Raw genomic sequence first — 24564 nt, 5'->3', positions numbered from 1 at the left:
TCGAGCACACTTCCCTCATTGGCAGGAGTGCCCACTCAACCACAAAGAGCAACATTCTCCTAGCATCAAGACAGCTCCTTAAAGGACTCCTTATTCCTTCCTGATCTTGGAAAGGGTCACGTGACCACCAAGATGCTGCTTAGATTTGGAGTATGTAAAATGTTGATAATACGTCATTTGACGTACAGTCCTCTGTCTCAAAAAAACTTGTATGACTATGCCTTGATTTCTAACTGGCAGAACAATTCTCAGAGCTTTCTGAGATGCTTTTCCCGGGTTATATTCCTCAGATTTGGCTTGAATAAAATTTTCCAGTTCTTTCTTAGATCAACTGATTGATTTTTTTCTGACAGTTTTATACCCCTCAGTTCAGTTCAGTTCACTCGCTCAGTCATGTCCAACTCTTTGCGACCCCATGGACTGCAGCACACCAGGCTTCCCTGTTCATCTATTTATGCCCCTGCTGCTGCTGCTGCTAAGTTGCTTCAGTCATGTCCTACTCCGTGCGACCCCATAGACGGCGGCCCACCAGGCTCCCCCGTCCCTGGGATTCTCCAGGCAAGAACACTGGAGTGGGTTGCCATTTCCTTCTCCAATGCATGAAAGGGAAAAGTGAAAGTGAAGTCACTCAGTCATGTCCGACTCTTCGTGACCCCATGGTCTGCAGCCTACCAGGCTCCTCTGTCCATGGGATTTTCCAGGCAAGAGTACTGGAGTGGGGTGCCATTGCCTTCTCCAATTTATGCCCCTAGGCACCTCCAAAAAATAAATTCTGATTTACTCTGGCTTCTCTTCCTCTGTTTATCCCTTAAATTCTGTTTCCTTCTAGAGTTACATTTGACCTTTCCCATGCTTTTCTCTTTTTATTATATAGACTCTTTCTGTGAAGCTTCACATCTGTTACTCTGATTTCCAAATCAGAGGAAATGCTCAGCACTTTCAAATGCTTAGCATAATAATACTAGTTCTCTCCACTGACCTTCAGTCCCAAATATCTTTCTGGGTACTGGACAACTCCCTTTAGGAGTCCTCAAAGACCTCAAACTCAACAAATTCAAAATTGAATCAAGTACCCTCCAAAACTCACTCCTTCTCCTGTTCCATATCCTATTGAATGGCACTGGTCTCTGCTCAGAATTCCAAGGCACAAAGCTATGAGTTGTCCTTCACACCTCTTATTCCATTATCCTTCACCCATTATTTCAGCCAGATAGGACTATTGGTTCTGTCCTCTTAAATACATCTCGAATCTATCCCCTCTTCTTTCCTCAGTCTCACTGCCTCCTAATTATACTGCTGGAATCAAACCTTACTCTTCTATAATCCACCTTCCATATCACTTCTTTCTGATGTTTCTAAAATAAATCTTATCCTACCACTCTCCCTTTTATTCTTTAATGACTACATATTACATTCAGGATAATACATCCAAGCTTTCCAGAAAGACTTGCAAGACCCTTGCCTGCATTTAGATAGATATGCCTGTATCTATGGATAGATAGAGAGATAGCCCCTACTGTTTCTATCTCTCTGAAGAAGGCTTACTAATACAAGCTGTGACCTACAATAGAAATACAGTTTATATCACCATCAACATGCACACATCCACATCCACATCAAGTATATAACTAAACTAAAACCAAATCTCATGGCGAAATATTTGTTACTATAGGTGCTGAACTGCTGAACTCTTTTTTCTATTTTATTATTAATGCTTGTGTAACTTTTAAAATTACTTCTATGATTAATTAATAGATTTGACTTTCAATTAGAAAAACAAAATTATGTAATGTTAGTTGAATCCATTTATTCCAAGACCTTCTGAGATTGCAGTCTTTTTTCCTGGCTTTTGTTTTGATTTCATTTGATTGAAATTTTACAGTAATCAAGTAGATCCAAAGACTACTTATAAGTTATTGATATTCTTCCCAAACCTTGAAATTTTACTTATTATTATACTATTTGCTATTATTATTTATTTTCTTTTTCAGCTTTGTAAACTTAATCACAAATTGGTATCTGATATATAATGCAAACTGACTGGAAATGCTCACTTTTTTCAGAGTAGACCTCAATCAGTCAGCACTTTCCTAACACAAAAGCTCTGGTGTGATATTCCACCAATTTATTCCAATTTCCTCAAAAAGAGATGATTTTTAAAGTTGTTATTAGAAGTCTACCGAATCATGAACACAAATAAATAAAACTTATGGTTTTATTTATGGTCATATGGTTTTCTTATTTCAATATAATAAGTTTAGGTTTTATTGTTTTTGATTCTGTGGCATATCATTACTATTTTATAAAGTGATTGTTAACTACCATCAATATTTAATTAAGATTCATTGACTATTATTATGGTTATTTAATTATCAACAAAGCAAAGAAAATTATTATTTAACTTTAATAAATGAAAATATATGAGTGCAGTTAACTTTTCAAATAAAAGATATGCATTTTTTATTTTTATTGATAAACTATTTTTGATGTAATAGTTTTCCACTGAATGGACTATTTGAAGGAAGACTGCTATCAATTAATATGTCTATTAAGCACCACCATTTTCAAAAGTGATCCCTAATTATCTTGCTGTAGGCTATTTTGATAAATGTGAATGAAGTATCTGCATATTTTTCCTACAACTAATATATAGCAAGAATTAAATTGGACATTCCTTGCTTATATAATTTTCATCTAATTATATAGCCATTAGATATATCTCTCAAATGCTCAATAACTCTGTCTTTATAATCAACTCATGTTTAATTAAAAAGCAGTGATGAACTTGCTAACTCTGCATTAACTACTCATTTGTGATATAAAATTAATAGCGGGTCTAAATTATCTTAAGTGATTTAAGGATTTCCAATATACTCTCCCAACTTCAAAGGTACTTGATTCAAACAAACAGGAAATAAAAACATCATTAATTAACATTTTCCTGTTAAATAATAATGCTTGCATTTCTATTTATTTTAATCTTAGAATATATTAACAATAAATTTACAAAACAAGAAAAACAAATGACCAGTGGTTATATAAAATTTATTCAGTGCTGTTTATATATAGTGAAATGTAATTTAAAATAAAAAGGAGGAGGGAAGCCTATTTCACTCTGAGTTTCTACCAGAAATAAAGACCAGCCTATGAATGGGGTTGTTACACAGTTTGCCGTTCTCTCTGTCTCTGCTCTGCTTCTCTGCTTCCCATGGGACTTGGAAAGCCAGTTGATCTATAAAGCAGTGTGGAGCAAAAGCATGACCCAAGAGGAACATTCATGATGCTCTGACCCATTGATATTACTTATCTGGAAGTTAAAATATGAGAAATAGAGTGTATAAAGTTGATAATAAGAGCAGAAAGCAGTAAGAAATATTAGGTAAGACATAAAAACAGAAGAGTGCTGCAGAATAGTAAAAATTCTCTTGGCAAATTTTAAGCATACAATAAAGCATTGTTAACTATAGTCACCATGCTGTATGACGACTTATTCCTCTTATTACTTACATACCCTTTGACCAATGTCCACCCATCTCCCCTACACTCAGCGCCTGGTATCCACTATTCTACTCTCTGCTTCTAAGACTTGGACATTTTTAGATTCTACATGTAAGTGAGATCATATGTTATTTTTCTTTCAGTACCTGGCTTATTTCACTCAGCATAATGTCCCCAGGTTCACCCATGTTCTCACAATGGCAGCATTTCATCCTGTTTATGGTTCAATAATATTCCAGTGTGTATATGTATGTCTGTGTGCACGTATGCATAATTTTTCATTCATTCTTCTGTTGAAGTGTGCAGGTGTTTCCATGTCTTAAATGCTATAAATAACACTGCAGTAAACATGGGGATGTAGATATCTCTTCAAGATAATGATTTTACTCCTTTGGATAGATACCCAGAGGTGGGATTGCCGGATCATATGGTAGTTTTATGTTTAATTTTTTGAGAAACCTCTATACTATTTTATATAATAGCTTTATCAATTTACTTCTCACCAACAGTATACAAAGGTTTCCTTTTCTCCACATCTCACCAACACTCATTATCTTCTTTTTAATGATAGGTATCTTAACAAGTGTGAGGTGATACCTTATTGTGATTTTGATTGCATTTCCCTTATGATTATTGACGTTGAGCTTCTTTTTATATACCTATTTACCATTTGCATATCTTCTTTTTAGCATATGTCTATCCAAGTCCTTAGCCCATTTTTCAATTAAGCTATTTGTTTTCTGCTATCAAGCTGTTTGAATTCCTCTCAGTCTTTTCTACTAAATATGTCATTACTATACATAAAAGCTAAGATTTTTTTAATTTTAAATAAAAAGTTAAAATACATTTTTTTTAAATCTCTTACTGAGGGCAGAAGATGATCAGATCTGAGAGCTAGAGTTGGACTTCATCTGGAAAAACTTTCCTCTATCACATTCTGCGTCCAACTCCTTGCTGATTGGCTTTTCTATGATCCTATGAAGCCCATTAACACAAAAAAGAAACAAAAATAAGAGACTGTTAAAATAAATTATAGTGTGATAGAATTCCATAGACTTAGTAAAAGTGGCATTATAAAAGTATTTTATTAGCTTAGAAATATGAAAATGAAGTAATAAATCACAATATAAAACTGTCATCCAATATGTGTGGTTTCTTTTGTTAAAAATAAAATGCATATTTGGTAGACAAATATATAATCTAGATAAATACTTAGGCCAACATATTAGAAGTGTCACTTCTTAGTGGTGAAATTGTGATTGATTTCATTTTCTTATCTTTCGCATTTTCTAAATTTCTAAAAGAATTTTCTAAATGTCTTCTCTAAACATGTTTAACTTGTATAATCAAAACAAAGTAAAATTTAAAAATACGAAAGCAATGTCTGTCCCTAAGTGTTTAGGATTATGCTTTTCCCTTACTTTTTTGTGACAAGCAACTATTACTTTTACCATTGAAAAAAATATAATTTCAAAACAGCATAGGTAAAATATAAAATGAGAGAATGCTTGATTCCACATGAGACTTTAATCAGGATTATGATACACTATTAATATATCCTACATAAGCAACTCTGTAGTTAAAACACACCACTGTAGAAACAACTTTTACAAAAAATATAGTACTATATAAGCTTGTTCAGTGCCAAGGATTTCCAGTGACAAATTGATCTTTAAAACGTCTGTAATACACAAAGGTTTTATACACACACACGCGCGCACACACATGCGCACACACACACACACACATGCACATACACACACATACACACAGGCTTCCCTGGTGGTTCAAAGGTAAAGAATCTGCTGCAATGCAGGAGACCCCAGGTTTGATCCCTAGGTCGGGAAGATCCCCTGGAGAAGGGAATGGCTACCCACTCCAGTATTCTTGCCTGGAGAATTCCATGGACAGAAGAGCTTGGTGGGCTATAGTCCATGGGGTCACAAAGAGTTGGACACAGACTGAGTCACTTTCACTTTCACTTTTTTCATATACATATATATTTATACACACACACACACACATATATACACAGACACACACATAGAAGAGCCTGGCATGCTGCAGCCCACAGGGTTGCAGAGAGTCAGACATGACCTGGTGACTGAACAACACCACACATACATACACACACATCTTCTTAATCATACAACTCAATAGCAAAAAAATAAACAATCCAACTTAAAAAAGGGCAGAACTTAATAGTCATTTTTCCAAAGAAGACATACAAATGGCCAACAGATACATGTAAAGGTATTCAACATCACTAATAATTAGGAAAATGCAAATCAAAGTCACATTGAGGTATCACTTCACGTCTGTTAGAGTGACTATTATTTTTTTAAAAAATAAGTGTTTTGTTAGTAAAGATATGTAGACAAGGGAACCCTTGCACGCCATGGATAGAAAATTAGTACAGCCATTATGACTAACAGTATGGAAGTTCCTCAAAATATTAAATATAGGACTACTGTGAGGTCTAGCAATTCCACTTCTGGGTATTCATCCAAAGGTACTGAAATCATGGTGTTGAAAAGACACTTGCACTCCATGTCCATTACAGCATCATTCACAATAACCAAGAAATGGCAGCAACCTAAATTTCCATCAGTGGATGAATGGATAAAGAACATGTGGTATATACATAAAGTGGAAAATTAATCAGGCTGAAAAAAGAGGGAAATCTGCCATTTGTGACAACATGGCTCAACTTAAAGGACATTGAAGTGAAGTGAAGTGAAGTCGCTCAGTCGTGTCCGACTCTTTGCGACCCCGTGGACTGTAGCCCATCAGGCTCCTCCGTCCATGGGATTCTCCAGGCAAGAGTACTGGAGTGGGTTGCCATTTCCTTCTCCAGGGGATCTTCGTGAAATAAGCCAGATTCAGAATAACAATATTATAATATCATTTATATGTGGAATCTAAAAATGTCAAACTCAAAGCAGCAGAGAGTGGAATGATGGCTACCAGAGGCTCTGGGTAGAAAAATGGAGAAATGCTGGCCAAAGGCTACAAACTTTCAGTTATAAGATGAATAAGTTCTAGAAAGATATACATTTCAGTTATAATGATGAGTAAGTTATACTCATCATACAACATGATGAGTATAATGAACAATATTGTACTGTATACTTGAAACCTGCTACCTATTCAATGTGCTCACCACACACACAGAAAAGAAGATGGTAACTATGTGAGGCGATGGATATGTTAATTAGCTTGATGTGATGGTTCTTTCACAATGTATGTGAAAATCAAATTTTCAAATTTTACACTATATATATATATTTTTAATTGTCAATTATATCTCAGTAAACCTGGGGGAATAAAGAGACAGTCACATGATGGAGATAGAAGAACACAGCAATGAGAAGCCTGCGCATAACTAGAGAGTAGCCCCCACTCGCCACAACTAAAGAAAAGCCCTCACAGCAGCAAGGGTCCGGCACAGTCACAAATAAATAAAGAAATAAACTTTCAAAGAAAAGAAGCGTCACAGAATGAAGTCAGAAAGACAAAAACAAATATTGTACATAAATGCATATAGGTGGAATCTAGAAAAACGGTAGGGATGACTCTATTTGCAAAGCATAAATAAAGACGCAGATGAGAACAAATGTATGGATACTAAGGGGGAAAGGTGGTGGGGTGGGATGAATTTGGGGACTGGGATTGACATATACACTACTGAGACTGTGGATAAAATAGGTAACTAACAAGAACCTACTGCATAGCACAGAGAACTCCACTCAGTGCTCTTGGTGACCTACATGGGAAGGGAATCCAAAAAGAGAGGATATAGGAAAGAATATAGCTGATTCATCTTGCTGTATAGCAAAACCTAACACAACATTGTAAAGCAACTGCACTACAATAAAAATTAATTTTAAAAAAAATGTTTAAATGAGGTAAAGACAAAGATGATAATATGAGATTATGAGCATGTTCAATGTACAAAGAAGAAAGTGGGGGAAACTGGAGAATATTGTGGTCAGAAAAAACAGTCTCTGACAATGAAGATATTTTGAATTATTGCCACTTAACTATGAGCAAGAGAAATAAACTATGTAATGAGATTAGTCATTGTATACAAATAGAAATGTATACTGAAAAAACTCTTGAGTAGATCAGTAGATCTTATTTAACCTATAAATAAAAGACTTCTAAATAGTAATAGAAAGCAAAGATAAGACTTTACCAGCCTATGATGATTTACCAAGCAATCCTTACAGAGGTTCTATCTTGATTATTTTCTACAACTTACAAAGCTGCCACCAGGAAAATAATTGTGTGATTGATTATGAAATAATCGTTCAGCTCTTCAAAACACAGAAAACCAAGAAAATCCAGAATATAGTCATCCATCCATCCAATTATTCATGTAACAAGCATTGTTTACCAACATGCTAGCACCCAGAAATTGCTCCATGAATCAAACACTTAAGAACTGAGCACTGGGACTTCCCTGGTGATCCGGTGGTTAAGACTTCACCCTCCACTAGAGTTGTGCATGTTGATCCCTGGGTGGGGAGCTAAGGATCCCATGTGCCTTGTAACATTGTAACAGAAGTAACATTGTAACAAGTCCAATAGAGACTTTTTAAAAAATGGTCCACATCAAAAAATTTTTTTTAATTTTTAAAAAATTTAAAAAAGAACTGAGCATTGTGCTAATAGTAAGCTCACAAAGATGAACAAGGCACCATTCAAAGCACTGAAGAGCTCACAAATTAGAAGAAAGAGTTGGAAATGTGAACAAACAGCTATAACGCATGTTAATGCTGGATATGTAGCTAGGAGTGCAATTCTACCTTTCAAAAAATTATTTTATTATGATTATGTAAATTCAGATTAACCTGAGCAAATGTGGACAAAGACTGGCATGAATCATAAGCATTTATAAACAATATCCTAATCAAATTAGACCAAGTTCTAAAAGTAATTTTTATACCTATGTACAATTTAAAGACTGTTTAAAGACTGACAGTCATACCCATTACAGCTTAACTCTGGCTTTTCCTCTGGGGTCACAAAGAGTCAAACACGACTGAGTGACCAACACTTTCCTAATGGGGCTAAACAGGCTATGCTGTGCTCAGTCGCTAAGTCATGTCCAACTCTTTGCAACCACACGGACTATAGCCTAGGAGGCTCCTCTGTCTCTGGAATTTTCCAGGTACGAATACTAGAGTGGGTTGTCATTTCCCCATTCCAGGGGATCTTCCTGACCCAGAAATCAAACCTGTGTCTCCTGAATCTCCTGCACTGCAAGCAGATTCTTTACCATTGAGCCACCTGACACAGACTTCATTTCTGAGTAAGACTGATGTGTGTTGAGTCAGCACTGAAAATGCTAGTCAAGCTTTCACATCAACAGTATCTGAGGACAACTGAGAATAATAAGCCTTTTAACAACTTGAACGGAACCATTTTAAAAAAGAAAAACAGTAAAAGGAAAAAAAAGAATAAAAATAAAATAAACGTATGACCTTGGCTCGCCAACTTTTATCCGCATACTTCTTGTTTGAACCATGTCCCATGGGTCTGTCTGCACAAGGGGGACTGCTGCTCTCCTTTGTAAGCTTGGGATGCCTGCCTCTCTCCCCAATCCCAGCCCCAGTAGGGTGTCGACTTGTGATCAACAGAGAAATAGATCATGGAGAAGTGGGCTATTTTTCCACATCGCCTGTTTCCCCGAAACTGCCTTTTTCCTGGTCTGGAAGAAAAGTTTCCATGACAACCAAGTCGCTAACGTTCGCTCCCCACCAGCTGACTTGCTTGCCTCCCAAATGATCAGCTGGATATTGTGTTAAAATTATTTTACAGCGGCTGGCTAATCTGCAGGGATTATTTGTCTGTTTATTTTTGAGAAATGGGCTCCTTGCTGAAACTTCTTCAGTGGGCCTAACTTATTTTTCTTGTACTTTAAAAGCATAATCTCAACTACACAGAACAAGTTTACGCCAACATTAGAGAGTCACCTCCCAGGAAATAAAATATGAACGTGAAGCTTCCTTTCTCATGTAAGTGCTTCGAGGGCAGAACCAAGCTTGATTTTTCTTTCCCTCCTCAGGTGCCTAACACATGGTCTGGCAGGTGGTGTACATAAAATGAATGTTGAATATCTTATCACCTGAGATTCTCCAAACAGAGTATTTTATGTTTAGGTTGATGGGTTGAGGCGGAATTAACCTCCTAGCAATGTAATAATCTTTTTGTTTTTAAAAATGTCTGCCTATGCGAAAGGCAGGAAACTTACAGCAGAGTATTAATACATGGCAATTATTAAGACTGTGCCTGTAAGAAAAACTGGAAGGGGACATCCCTAGCAATCCAGTGGTTAAGAATCTGCTTGCAATGCAAGGGATGCAGGTTCGATCTCTGGTCAGGAACTAAGATCTCTCATGCCATGGAGTAACTAAGACCACCTACCACAAAGACTGGAAGGAAATATACTAAAATATTTACAATTGTTATGTTTAGTAGATGGAAATGTGGAAGTATTTCTTCTGATTTCTCTCAACTTAATTTTTTCTTTTTTGTTAACTAAATGTATTTTCCTTTTCAGTATTATCTTGGTTTTTTGCAGGGGCTGTAACTTTTAACCGAGTGGTTTATAAACAACAAACATTTATTTCTCACAATTCTAGAGGCTGGGAAGCCCAAGATCAAGCTTCTAGCATGGTCACGTTTTGGTGAGGGCTTTCTTCATGGCTCATAGTCAGCCTGCACCTTCTCATTTGGTCCTCATATGGTGGTAACAGTGAGAGATCTCTCTGGGATCTCCTTTATAAAAACATTAATTCAATTCAGGAGGGCTCCACTCTCATGACCTGAGTTCCTCTCAAGGCCCCACCTGGTAATACATAACATCACCATTAGGAAACTTGCCATGTGAGATTGTGGGAGACATGAACATTCAGATCATAGCAAGTATCTACTATGTTCAAGCCACTGTGTTGTTGCTTAGTGGCTAGGGCACATCTAACTCTTTTGTGACCCCATGGATGGTAGCCTGCCAGGCTCCTCTGTCCATGGGATTTCCCAGGCAAAAATACTGGAGTGGGTTGCCTTTTTCTTCTCCAGGGGATCTTCCCATCCCAGGGATTGAATCTGCATCTCCTGCCTTGGCAGGCAGATTCTTTACTGCTGAGCCACCAGGGAAAGCCCAAAGGCACTGTGTGTGTGTGTGTGTGTGTGTGTGTGTGTGTAAGTTGCTCAGTCGTGTCCGACTCTTGCGACCCCATGGACTATAGCCTGCCTGGCTCCTCTGTCCATGGAATTCTCCAGGCAAGAAGACTGGCTGCTGCTGCTGCTAAGTCGTGTCAGTCGTGTCTGACTCTTGCAACCCCATGGACTGTAGCCTGCCTGGCTCCTCTGTCCATGGAATTCTCCAGGCAAGAATACTGGAGTGGGTTGCCACTCCCTTCTCCAGAAGATCTTCCTGACCCAGGGATTGAACCCAGGTCCCCCATACTGCAGGCAGATTCTTTACCGTCTGAGCCACCAGCAATCCTCTAATGCACCATGTGCTGTGCTGTGCTTAGTCCCTCAGTCATATCCGACTCTTTGCAACCCCATAGACTGTAGCTGGCCAGGCTCCCCTGTCCACAGGGATTCTCCAGGCAAGAATACTGAAGTGGGTTCCAGGACACCATACCATTCCCCAAGTAAGAAGAATTAACCAATTGCTCTCCTATTCAGAGCCATAAAGAGAAGAGGTGAACTAGATAGAAAACAACTCTTTAGAAGGATTATTTACCCTGAAATGCATGCTAACTGGTGTTATGACTATATGCTGTGGTGTGATGAAAATGAGACAGGGACCCCTCCATTCAGAAAGGGAGCTTGTGAAGAAGGATGAAAAATCTTTTCCCCTTCTCGAAAGACACATCTGATCTTAGTTAATGTTTTTGCTCTTTCTCCTGAAATAATACAGGCAGACATATCTGTACTGGCTTCTGGAGGACAAGTAGGAACTAATTAGTCCAGGTAAAAACAAAAGAAAGGCAGAAAAATATTCCATGTAGAACCATATAGAAAGAAGAGCATGTTCAAAAAGCTGGATGATTACGAAAGTGTGATGACACTGCAGAGAATGCAATTTTTCCACCTACTTACGGAACTGGAGGCAGGTAAGAGGCGATATCCAATGAAAAACTATTAAACAGACTTATTATATACAGACATTGAACTTTATACTAAAGAAAAGGAGAGGTACAGAAAATTAATGCACATTTGTATTTTATAATCATCTCTGCGTCTGCAACATGGAAAGTGGATTTGGGGAGGGAGGAATAAATGCTAGAAAAGACCAGTGTTCTTTGCAGGAGAGGATGTTAGCCATACCAAAGCTGATATAGAATGAATGGGGAAAAAAAGTAAACAGAGACATTTTGGAGGTAGAATTGATAAGAGTTGGAGATTATTGAACGTGAGCTTAACAGAAAGAAAGGATCAAAGGAAACTTCAAATTTCTGACTTGAGCTGATGGACAGAGGAGGCAAAAAGTGACAATCAAAGGAGGATGCTCTAGTGATTTCTAGATAAGTTGAATCTGATCTGTTTGTGAGACACTCAAATGGATATATAAAGCTAGCAACTCAATGTGGGACCAAGGCTGTGTGTGTGTATGTGTGCATGTGTGCATGTGAGTGTGTATACATGAGTAACAGAGAAACAGAGTAGCCCACCCCCCTTAATGTCCCAGCCATATCTAGATTTGTAACAGTCTTTTGGGTGTCAGGAGCTTTCCAGGTAGCTCAGTGGTAAAGAATCCTCTTGCCAAGGCAGGAGATATGGATTCAACCCCTGGGTTGGGAAGATCCTCTGGAGGAGGAAATGGCAACCCGCTGCAGTATTCTTGCCAGGGAAATCCTATGGACAGAGAAAACTGGCACACTACAGTCCATGGGGTTGCAAAAGACTTAGCGACTACCAACAACAAATGTGGGTCTCAATGGTACAAAATTACTCAGCAGTTATAAGATGGTGTGGTACATTAGAGAGAACGAGTCTTTCAAGTCAGGTACACCTTAGCTTTTATCTCAACTCCACTACTTACTTGCTACAAAGATATGAGGCAAATTATTATATTTGAGCCCACTCCCCCTCCATCAAAAATGGAACTGCTGATCCCACTTTACAGGCTTAAGTGAGATTATATATGTAGAAGCATTTGGCACACAGTAGACCCTCAGTTGGAGAAGGCAATGGCACCCCACTCCAGTACTCTTGCCTGGAAAATCCCATGGACGGAGGAGCCTGGTAGGCTGCAGTCCACGGGGTCGCTAAGAGTCCGGCACGACTGAGTGACTTCACTTTCACTTTTCACTTTCATGCATTGGAGAAGGAAATGGCAACCTACTCCAGTATTCTTGCCTGGAGAATCCCAGGGACAGAGGAGCCTGGTGGGCTGCCATCTATGGGGTCGCACAGAGTCGGACACGACTGAAGTGACTTAGCAGCAGCAGCAGCAGACCCTCAGTTATTCTTTATTTTCTTAACTCAGTTTCTAGCGGTCTTGGCATTCTCTCCCTCCACCTCCCTCTTTTTTTTTCCAGTACCTCCTGACTCCAGTTTCCACTTTAACTCATACTGTTAATATAAAGCATTATTTCAATTACCTGATAAAGAAAAAATTCTGCCCCCGTGCCCCCATCTTCCCTCTGTACTGTCTGGCCCTGCATGTGTTTGTAATCCTCTCCTGGCCTTGTCTACATCTAATTTACTTCCTTTCAGTTGAATGTTATCACAAGACAAGAATTGTTCTCACTTCGTGTTTACTGCAAATAGATAACCATTATCTCCAATGGGCCTGCTTGGTTCTATCTTAGGTGGTTCACATTCTGCAACTTGTTAATTATTTCATTTTATTTCTCTACATCAGGTTGGTTCATTTCTGCATTGATACTCAGATAAAGAGATGAAAACAAGTTTGTACTTTCATACGCCTTTTCAAACCGATTACCACTGGAAACAAACTGAGGCCCTTAAAATTTGTTTTGATTGTAAAGTTCAATGATCGCCATCAAAATTCTCTGACTGGCAAAGACAAAGACTTTCAGATTCCCCTTTACAGGGAAGTGAGTTAATTTCAGTGAGGGATCTCAGTCAAGTGAACCAAGGCTTGGTCAGTTCCAGAACACAGGGCTCTTTCATATGAGGCGTTATCTAGGGCAGCAGCCAGAGCATGAGGGATCAAAGGGCAAGGTTCAGGCAAATCCAGGAAAGAGAACAGTGGCCAGAGAAGAGAAAGCAGTTGCCTTATTCAAGGAAAGGCATTAGAATGAGAAAAGAAAGGACATCAGTACTCTGGAATTTGGTAAACATAAGATAGATGGCAATGGCACCCCACTCCAGTACTCTTGCCTGGAAAATCCCATGGACGGAGGAGCCTGGAAGGCTGCAGTCCAAGGGGGTCACTGAGTGTCGGGCATGACTGAACGACTTCACTTTCACTTTTCACTTTCATGCATTGGAGAAGGAAATGGCAACCCACTCCAGTGTTCTTGCCTGGAGAATCCCAGGGACGGCGGAGCCTGGTGGGCTGCTGTCTATGGGGTCGCACAGAGTCGGACACGACTGAAATGACTTAGCAGCAGCAAGATAGATGGAGAGGATTTAGGTCACAAACAGTGAGCAAGGGAAAGTGTATTTAAAGTACCCTCTTCAGGGATGATGGTTAAATATCTGACCCCAGTCCTAAGCATGTATCTGGAGAAAACCATAATTTGAAAAGCTACATGCACCCTGTAATCACAGCAGCACTGTTTACAATAGCCATGACATGGAAGCAGTGTCCATTGACAGATTAATGGATGGAGATATAATACATATATACAATTGAATATTACTCAGCCATAAAAAGGAATGAAATAATGCCATTTGCAGCAACATGAATGGACCTAGAGATTACCATACCAAGTGAAGTCAGAGAAAAATCATACGATATCATATGATATCACTTATACGTGAAATCTAAAAAGGTGATACAAATTACTTTATTTACAAAACAAACAGACTCACAGACTTGAAAAACAAACTTATGGTTACCAAAGGGGAAAGGTGAGGGGGGTGGGGGTAAATTAGGAGGTTGGGATTAACATATATACTCTGCTATATATAAAATAGATAATCAACAAGGACCTACTGAACAGCATAGGGAACTCTACTCAATAATAGCCTGCACAGGAAAAGAATCTGAAAAATAATGGAGATATATATATATATATATATATGGACGGAGGAGCCTGCTGGGCTGCAGTCCATGGGGTCACTAAGAGTCAGACTCGACTGAGCGACTTCACTTTCATGCCTTGGAGAAGGAAATGACAACCCACTCCAGTGTTCTTGCCTGGAGAATCCCAGGGACGGGGAGCCTGGTGGGCTGCTGTCTATGGGGTCACACAGAGTCGGACACGACTGAAGTGACTTAGCAGCAGCAGCAGCATATATATATATATAACTGAACCACTTTGCTGTACATCTGAAACTAATACAACATTGTAAATCAACTATATCCCAATATAAAATTAAATTAAAAATAAATAAATTACCCCCTTCAGGGATGATGGTCAAATATCTGAAAATAATATAACTCAAACTGAAGCAGATAAAGGCAGGTCCTTTTTTCTCATCCTGATTGTGACTTTTTGATTCTGTTGACCTGAAATAAATAGACTGCCTGATATGTCTCTGAAGATGGGTTTATTCATGATCAGCAGAGAATTGCAATTCAGGGTCTGCAACCATGGCAAGCCTCAGGCAAGGCCCCCCACAGCAAGAAAAGGAAAACATTTTTATAGAGAGGAAAAAGAAGCTGGGAGGGTCATAATAAACAAAGTCCATGGCTGTTCACTGGCTGAGTCCTTGCCAGGAAAGAAGAGGAGGTGTTCTCCTTCCTGCTGGGCTTGGCTCACCTCACAGGGTAAACCCTCCCCCTGCTGATCTCCCAACTCTAATCGAGGTTTCTGTTTTCCAAGAAAATTATACAAGAGCCTATAGAAGATTGCCCCAATAAAAAGCCTGCACTTTATCCATACCTGCCTCACACTTCACTTTACTCTCACATCTTCTTAACTCTCCACTTCTGTTTCTACCTCCAGCCCCCACAATATGGACCTAAACCATTCAGTTTCTTCTTTGCTTTGTTTTGATTACTCTGTGCACATGTGTGTGTGTGTGTGCACGTGCACGTTTCTGGGCACACTAAGTTGCTTCTGTCGTGTCCAACTCTGTGCAACCCTATGGACTGTAGCCCGCCAGGCTCCTCTGTCCATGGAATTCTCCAGGCAAGAATACTGGAGTGGGTTGCCAAGCCCTCCTCCAGGGGATCTTTCCAACCCAGGGATCAAACCCACATTTCTTATATCTCCTGCATTGGCAAGTGGGTACCACTAGTGCCACCTGGGAAGTCCCTTGACCACACTATCCAACTAAAAATTTCATCTATTCCTCTCCTCAGTTATATATCCCATACATCTCTCTGCCGATAAGAGGTCTGAAAGGAAATATAAAGAAGAAACTCCTCCTCTTCCTCTTCCTGCTCCTCCTCTTCCTCCTTAACCTTGTGAATCAGCTCTGAAAAATAGAACTGAGAAGAAAGGGAACCTCCTTTCTCTGAGCACCATCTAAGTGCCCAGCACTTAAATACTTGACAGGCCTAATCCTATTAAATCCCCACTATGTTTCAATTTCACAGTTGGGAAAGCTGAAATTCCTTAAAATAACAAAGCTGGTAGATGGAAGAGCTAGGATTTAGACACTAGTGATTCTAACTCCAAACACAATTTTTAACAAGTCCTAATTTATAATTGCACTTTGATGGTACAATATGAATCATCTCTCCACAACGTCTTCCATCACCCAGCTATTTCTTCCTTTGCTCAGTGTCTTTCTGACCCACCACAGGCACAAAGTGAACCAGGGAATCACTCTAGAAAGCAAATATTGGGTTGGCCAAAAATTTTGTCCAGGCTTTCTCATTACACCTTATGGGAAAACCTAAACAAGGTTTTAGGCCAACCGAGTACGTCCAAACCTCTTAATTCAGAACTCTGGGGCTCTGGTATGCTTTGCTTTTCTTGTGCATTCATTGAAATATAAAGTATTTTGTGATATGAATTCAGGAGTGGCATTTAGAGACCTAAAACCTGATACTTGGCTTTAAAATCCTATCATGAGATAAATATCCTTCTTGTATGCCAAGAGGAAAAAAAATCAAGATGAAAAAGCAATGCATTTAATAATCATCCCAATGAACAGTAATGAAAGGAGCTGTGTGGCTGGGTTGATGCCAAGTCACCTCTGCCCTGTCTGACGCCGATCTACCACTTCTGTCTTCAGCTGTTTATTCAGTCCAAGGGCCTCACTCCCTGCTTGATATGCATCCCATGGGTTGCCAGGGCCAGATATCCTGAAATAAACCATCAAATGGACTCCAGGCAAACTTCTTGTTCCTGTTATGAATTTTGAGAAGTACAGAGAACCATCTGCAGACCAGAGTGTAGTCCTTTTAGGCATACTGAGGAAAGGTCAGCTTCCCTCTTCTGGAGGATGTATCTCCCCTAGTCCAGGAGCAAAGAGCAGAGGTGACACCTTCTGTGTTTATAATCTTGTTTGCAGCCTGGTTCAGAAAAAAGATCGTAGACTTTGTAGTCAGAAAGTCATGGGTTTAAGTCTGATCTCTGCCACCTACTCTATCTGCAACCTTATAATACATGCAACCTAAATATGTATACATCACACATAATATAATAACATGTGTCCACCATTAGGGGCTTCCCAGGTGGCGCTAGTGGTGAAGAATCCACCTGCCAATGAGCGAGACATAAGAGCTGCAGGTTTGATTCCTGAGTCGGAAAGATACTCTGGAGGAGAACATGGCAACCCACTCCAGTATTCTTGCTTGGAGAATCCCATGGACAGAGGAGCCTGGTGGGCTACAGTCCATAGGGTTGCAAAGAGTCAGACACAAGTGAAGTGACGTAGCATGCACGCACATCCACTATTAGAGTATCATACAGATAGTTTCATGGCCCTAAAAATCTTCTGTGCTCTGTCTGTTCATCCCTCTCCCCTCACCCAATCCTGTCAACAAGCGATCTTTTTACTGTCTTCATTGTTATGCCCTGTCCATAATGTCATACAGTTTGTAGCCTTTTCAGATTGGCTTCTTTCATTTAGTAATATGCACTTAAGTTTCTTCCATACCTTTCATGGCTTGACAGCCTTTTGTTTTTAGCATCGAATCTACTGTTCACAGTGGTGAACATTTTTTAAACAGAAAAATCCAACTGAGATTTACTGCTTCAGAGTTTTTCCACATATTTTAACCTGGTCCTCAGGGTGATTCTGATGCACATCTGGGTCTGATAATTGTAAATATTTCTCCTGGATTTAAAAAGCATATACATTATAGCCAGACAAAACTATAATTTGAAAATATACATGCACCCCTATGTTCATAGCAGCACCATTTCCAATAACCATAAATAGAAACAATTTAATGTCCATCGATAGATGAATAGATAAAGAAGATGTGATAGATCGGTAGACAGACAATGGAGTGTTACTGAGTCCTAAAAAAGAATGAAATCATGACATTTGCAGCTACATGGAAGACCTAAAGATTACCATACTAAGCAAAGCAAGTCAGAAAGACAAAGATAAATACCATATGATATCATTTATAAGTGGAATTTAAAATAAAATGCAGATTAACTTATCTATGAAACAGAAACAGACTCATCAACATAGAGAAAAGACTTGCAGTTGTCAAGGGGAAGGGGGCTAAGGGAGGGCTGGACTGGGAGTTTGAGACTAGTGAATGGAAACTATTACATACAGGATGGATAAACAACAAGGTCCCACTATATAACACAGCAGAACTATATTCAACATCCTGTAATAAACCATAATAAACAAGAAAAAATAAAAGGCACATGTATTAACGCTCCCTAGATTTAAGATTCTTTTCCTTTGAGGGAAAAATGTTTATTTCCTCTAAGATGGGCAAGTCTATGCTCCATCCCAGTCGGTCAATGAGCCCTAGGACAAGAGAGAATACAGGAGAATCTAGACAGGATGGGTTCTTCCCTAATAAAGTACGTTTTGCCTTTAGCTCTTGATCAGTTGGGAGGGAGGGAGGAAGAAGAGAAAAGGGCAATTTGTCAAGACAAAGTGGTAGAAAACAGGAAAAGTGCTAAAATTCTGACATCCTGATTTTTGCCACACGATAGGCACTCTGAAGAAACTGTCTCTTTAACTTTATTTCTATAGGAGGTAATATTTACCCATTTAAAAGGACACTAAAAGCAGAAACTTTAACATTTGCAGATGAGAGAATGGGGATTCAATCTAATGTCTGCCTGTCTTCTTGTACATTTATTATTTTACCCATTCCAGATCTAGATCATATGATTTTTGAGTAAAAGGACCAACGGGTCCATTTTAAGCCTGCTGCTTGACAGACACAAAGTACACAATAAATATTTATGAAATACGTCCTAATGAATAATTGTTCACAGGAGCATGCCTCCTCCTTTTGCCAGATTCACTCCAATAGAAAATGCAGAAAGATTAGTTAGTATTTCTGATGGGCCAGTGGTTAAGACGTTGTGCACCTAATGCAGGGGGCTTGGATTCAACCCCTAATCAGGGAACTAACTCCCACAGGCCACAACTAAAGATTCTGCATGCCACGATTAAAAAACAAAAATCCCACATGCCACAACGAAGATCAAAGATACCACATTCTGCAACTAAGACGTGGTACAGCCAAATAAATAAATAAAAATATATTGTTATGACCCAGGAATCCCACTACTGGGCAAATACGCTGAGGAAACCAGAAATGAAGAGGACGCATGTGCCCCCGCGTTCACTGCAGCACAATTCCAATAGCTAGGACAGGGAAGCAACCCGAATGTCCATCAGCAGATGAATGGATAAGGAATTGTGTACATACACACAATGCAATATTACTCAGCTATAAAAAGGAACGCACTTGAGTCAGTTCTAATGAGGTGGATGAACCTAGAGTCTATTATACAGAGTGAAGTAAGTCAGAAAGAGAAAGACAAATATCATATATCAATGCATACATATGGAATCTAGAAAGATGGTACTGATGATCCTAAGTACAGGACAACAAAGGAGAAACAGACATAAAGAACAGACTTTTGGACTCAGTGGAAGAAGGAGAGGGTAGGATGATTTGAGAGAATAGCATTGAAACATATACCTCACCATATGTAAAATAGATAGCCTTTGGAAGTTTGAATCACGTCACAGGGCAACCAAAGCCTGTACTTTGTGACAACCTGGAGGAACAGGGTGGGGAAAGAGGTGGGAGGGGGGTAAAGGATGGAGGTAGATTAAAATGTATGCCTATGGCTGATTTGTGTTGATATATTGCGGACACCATCACAGTATTGTGGAGTAATTATCTTCCAATTAAAATAATAAATTTTAAAAAAATAAACTGTAAAACTATATATTTTTTAAAACAAAATCTAAAAAAATATTTCTGATATTTTATGTAATTCACTTTCTGATATTTTTTGATAGCATAGGCCCTAGACAGAGATATGTCTTAATGCTGTTGATGATTCAGAAAAGCCTGTTAAACCTCAGACTCATAATCACAGGAGGCAATAGTGGTTCATTTTCTAAGCTCGACCTGACACACCTTTTGATCAAGGAGAGCCAGAGTAATGCTACCTATGATTTATCACCCTTCCAGAAGAGCCACAGATCCCATTCTACTATGCCTCGAACACATTTATAGCTTCTTTAGACTAAGCATCAATTCCCTCAATGTTAAAAAACAGTAGACAATAAATAAAGACAAGAGTTTGCTTCTAAATATATGGAGGGTGTTTCCTTATAAATCCCCTCCGAGAGCTCCTAATGACTTATAGCTCATATTGTAGTCACAGAATGAGCTGCATTTGCCCCTGGGCCTTCTCAGGCTAGTAACACATTAGACATTTGGGATGTGCATTAATTCTCTCATACCATTCACTGCTTTATATTCCATAGAGCTAGTAGCTCAGTGCTAATGAGGTCAAAGTCCCAGGTTTGATTTCTCATGGGTACAAATGATTATCCCTCTCTTGTTTAGACATATAAGTATCACTGAAGCTTGCCAGCTCTGACTGTTTTCTTCATGACAAATTCTTCTAGAGAAAAGAGGGTCATTTCAACCTCTGGGTCTCAACATTCTACTCTATGAGAATAATAATAATAATAGATCCTTGCAGGTTCAATCCTTGGGTTGGGAAGATCACCTGGAGAAAGAAATGCCAACCCACTCCAGTAATCTTGCCTGGAAAATTCCATGGACAGAGGAGGCTGGCAGGCTACAGTCCACAGGGTTGCAAGAGTAGGACACAACTGAGCACGCATGAGAGACATATTTTATAATGTCCAAAGAAGTATCCAAGAAGATGCTGTATACATGTGTGCTTAATAAACATTATAGAAATAAAGGATAGGGGAAGGAAGAAAAGAGGGAGGAAGGGAGAAAGGGGAAGGGGGGGGAAGAAAAGCGTTGGTAAGGTGGTATTAATAGAGTATCACTATGGCCTTTCATTGTTTATTCCTATCTAATGTATATCTTCTATTTTTTAATAATAGCAACCCAATATTTTTCTCAAGGAGCTAACTTTTTTCCACTTTGTGTTTATGTGCCTGGCACATGTCCTAGATCTAGAGGTGAAACCATACATATCACCATACATATCACAGGTCTCACCAATCCACTTAGTTCCATCTTTTGGACACAGTGATTATTGCAGGATTGAAATAGGCTTACATCAATTCAAAGCCAATTTCAAAGCAACTGGACAAGGAGTTTTCTCCAGAGACTTAGAAAGTGAAAAAGTGAGTCAGCATTCTCTTGGAACCATCTTGAATTGAGAGCTTGCCTGGAAATGAGAACAAAATATAACTGCAGAATCTAGAGATGTAGAGAACTCATTCCCAATGATGTTGTTTGAGCACCTGGATCTAGCTATACCCAAAGCTAATATTTTAAATTGTCAGCCCACAAACTTTCCTTTTTATTCAAAGCAGCTTAGAGTTGGGTTTCTATCACTGAGACTAGAAGAATCCTAATTAACACGGTTACAGAAAATAGGAAAGAGGTTAAAATCCCTTAGCTCTGCCACTGCATATCTTTCAGCCTACGCACAGGAAAAGAAGAACAAAAGTTACACAGAGAACACATTCAAATCTTGACTCTACTACTAGTGTTCTAACTGGGTTTAAACAAATTATTTAGTCTTTCAGAGCCTTGTCTTTGTATATGTAAAATGGAGAGATAGCTAACAGCCATGTGGAATTACATAGAGAATTAAATAAAATGAAATACATTAAGAGGGTAGCACACTGTATGCACTCCATACACTACCTTCTACATCACTAATTACCTTCTAGAAACCCAGAGATGAGAGGGGATTAGACAAGTTCTCAGGGATTGTGTTCTTGATGCTATCAGCTCACATAGAGTTTCAAGTTCAGTTTTCCATTCACTTGAGTTCCATTGCAGCGTGACTGACCAGATTACTCTCTCCAACCCCCTGTGGTTATTGTTTCATTCTCAATAAAACCCACAATCCTTTCATCAGTGTCTTTTATTTAATGGGGTGAGGGTGGGAGTCTGCCACAGAGAAAATATCTCAGGAAGTTGGAAGTGTGGTAAGATGGAAAAAAGAAATCCTGTGTCTAGTCTCATTCTCTGGAGAGCTTTACAAAAGCATGATGAATGAAGGCAGGAGGGACGTGAAGGTTTTGCACGGAGGGGTTTGGGAATAGCCAAGCAGTTCAATGTAAGAGTCGGATGTGGCTTCGTCGACAGGAATGACACCAAGGTCTTCCTTGGTGTATTTGTACACCAGACCGCCATAAAGAAGAATAACCCCAGAAGCACCTTGGCAGGGTAGGAGATGGAGAAAGTATGGAGTATGACATTGTTGAAAAAAGAAAAGATGGGGTAGGCAGCACATGTTACAGGGGCTGGTGGAATTACAGTGCAGAGCGGTCAGCGCGGACCACAAGCAGGTAGGCGTGGTCCATGCAGGGTCCTCCACACCATGAGCAGCAGAGTTACCAAGATAGTGAGAGTGGCAGAAATTGAGGGATGGAAGTGTGCTCCCGGTGTCCACCTTACCACATGCAGAGACCGCCTAGGTGGGGACCACAGTATTCCAAGCCTCCTGCACACTGAGCAGGGACAGAGGGAGCTGACAACCAGGATGCAGAAAAAGGTAAGCCCATGAGAAAGAATATATATATCAGGTTAGAGACCAAAATTCTGCAGGGCTCCTCCTTGTCAGACAGCCTAGAGAGGAAGGCAATAAAGAAGAGAAGGAAAACCCAGGACACCAGACCAAGGTCAATGGCCACCTCAATATGGATACTGCTGCAACTTCAACTACTGACGCAGACACCCAGAAAACCCTCAACCAAAGGACAACAAAGAGACAAATACAGTCCATCCACCCACTGAGAATTCATCCACTCCCAGGGCTGACTGAGTAGGGCAGTGCTAAGTCAATGCCAGCCTGTCACCACTGCAGTCATCCAGTTTAATCATCCAAGAAGAAGAAATGAACATGAGATTCCAGCAGTTAGAAATGAACAGAAGATAGGAGCTGAAGACCTTAACTGGTTACTTTTTGCCCATTGACCAAATGACTAGAACTATCTGCACTGTCCCTGCAGCATGGGGTTTTCATTTTTACCTAAAGACATCTCTTTTTGGTAATGTGTTTGTTTTTTTTTTGTTTGTTTGTTTGTTTGTTTTTGAAGCCTGGTTTTTCTCAATACAGCATTAAAGGTTTTAAATTGTTTCATATCTATGAAGCTGGGATTTTTAAGGACCTCATTTTTAAGTTGTAAATGAAAGTTTACAACTTGATTTTTTCAAAAAAAGTCAACAAACTGCAAACACCATCTTAATAAAGGTCTTAACTTGCAAAAGGATTTGTTTAAGTTAAAAAAAGAGAATAACATTACATTACCTGTCCTGGCTTACAGAGACCTATCCAATCAGTTCAGTTCAGTTCAGTTGCTCAATCGTGTCCGACTCTTTGCGACCCCATGAATTGCAGCACGCCAGGCCTCCCTGTCCATCACCAACTCCCGGAGTTCACCCAAACCTATGTCCATCAAGTCAGTGATGCCATCCAGCCATCTCATCCTCTGTCTTCCCCTTCTCTTCCTGCCCCCAATCCCTCCCAGCATCAGAGTCTTTTCCAAAGAGTCAACTCTTATCATGAGGTGACCAAAGTATTGGAGTTTCAGCTTTAGCATCAGTCCTATCCAATCTGGTCCTCTCTAATCTTTCTGATCCTATCTATTGCCACATTTCCACTCTGCTTCAGAAAGCATCCATAAAGCCTTGGCATTAATTGTCTCCTCTTACTGACATGCTCTTCCTCTAATCTTTGCAGGATTAGTTCCTTCTCGTCACTCAGTTCCCAGCCTGTTACCTTCTCAGGGAGGCTTTTCTTGACTAAACAGAGGCACCCAGCCACTCTGTTACATCATCCTATATTAATTATCACTGTGGTATCTATTATTTTTCATTTTTTCATGTTGTTTATATTTGTTTTCCTCCATTAGAAAGTAAGCTCTTTAAGGGCAGAGATTCTGTTTGTCATTCTTTGCTGTTTTTCTGTCATCAGAAACAGTGTCAGAAACAGAGTCGGTGCTCAATAAATGCTCATTAAGTAGCCATATGGGGCTTCCCAGGTGGTGCTTGTGGTAAAGAATCTTCCTGCCAATGCAGGAGACGTAAAAGATACGGGTTCAATCCCTGGATCAGAAAGATTTCCTGGAGAAGGGCATGGCAATCCACTCCAGTATTCTTGCCTGGAAAATGCCATAGGCAGGGGAGCCTTGCAGTCTACAGTCCATGGAGCTACAAAGAGTCGGACACGACTGAGCAACTGATCACAAGACAAGTTAGACATATTCATGCGTAAATAAGTTGTAGAGAGAGGTCTTGTTCAACACATAGTGATTCCTCTTGGCATTCAAGGCCCCCACTGTCTC

General features: G+C 39.5%; 1 long non-coding RNA gene and 1 pseudogene across 1 annotated transcript; one reads left to right on the top strand and one right to left on the bottom strand.

Moving 5' to 3' along the window:
• Nucleotides 1-3028: 3028 nt before the first annotated feature.
• Nucleotides 3029-4478, bottom strand: LOC147353339 (uncharacterized). The gene is made up of 2 exons (XR_015145549.1): nt 4364-4478; nt 3029-3307 (listed from the first exon to the last, which is right to left on the bottom strand). It is a non-coding gene; the product is annotated as an uncharacterized LOC147353339 (long non-coding RNA).
• A 7070-nt stretch (nt 4479-11548) lies between these two features.
• LOC147353338 (Y-box-binding protein 1 pseudogene) lies at nt 11549-23042 on the top strand (annotated as a pseudogene).
• The last annotated feature ends 1522 nt before the right edge of the window (nt 23043-24564 follow it).

The sequence above is a fragment of the Bos grunniens genome, chromosome 18, assembly GCF_055505025.1.
Source record: "Bos grunniens cultivar Pamir isolate PY7600 chromosome 18, Bosgru_T2T1.0, whole genome shotgun sequence".
Lineage (NCBI taxonomy): Eukaryota > Metazoa > Chordata > Mammalia > Artiodactyla > Bovidae > Bos > Bos grunniens.
This window is presented reverse-complemented; position numbering and strand designations above follow the sequence as displayed.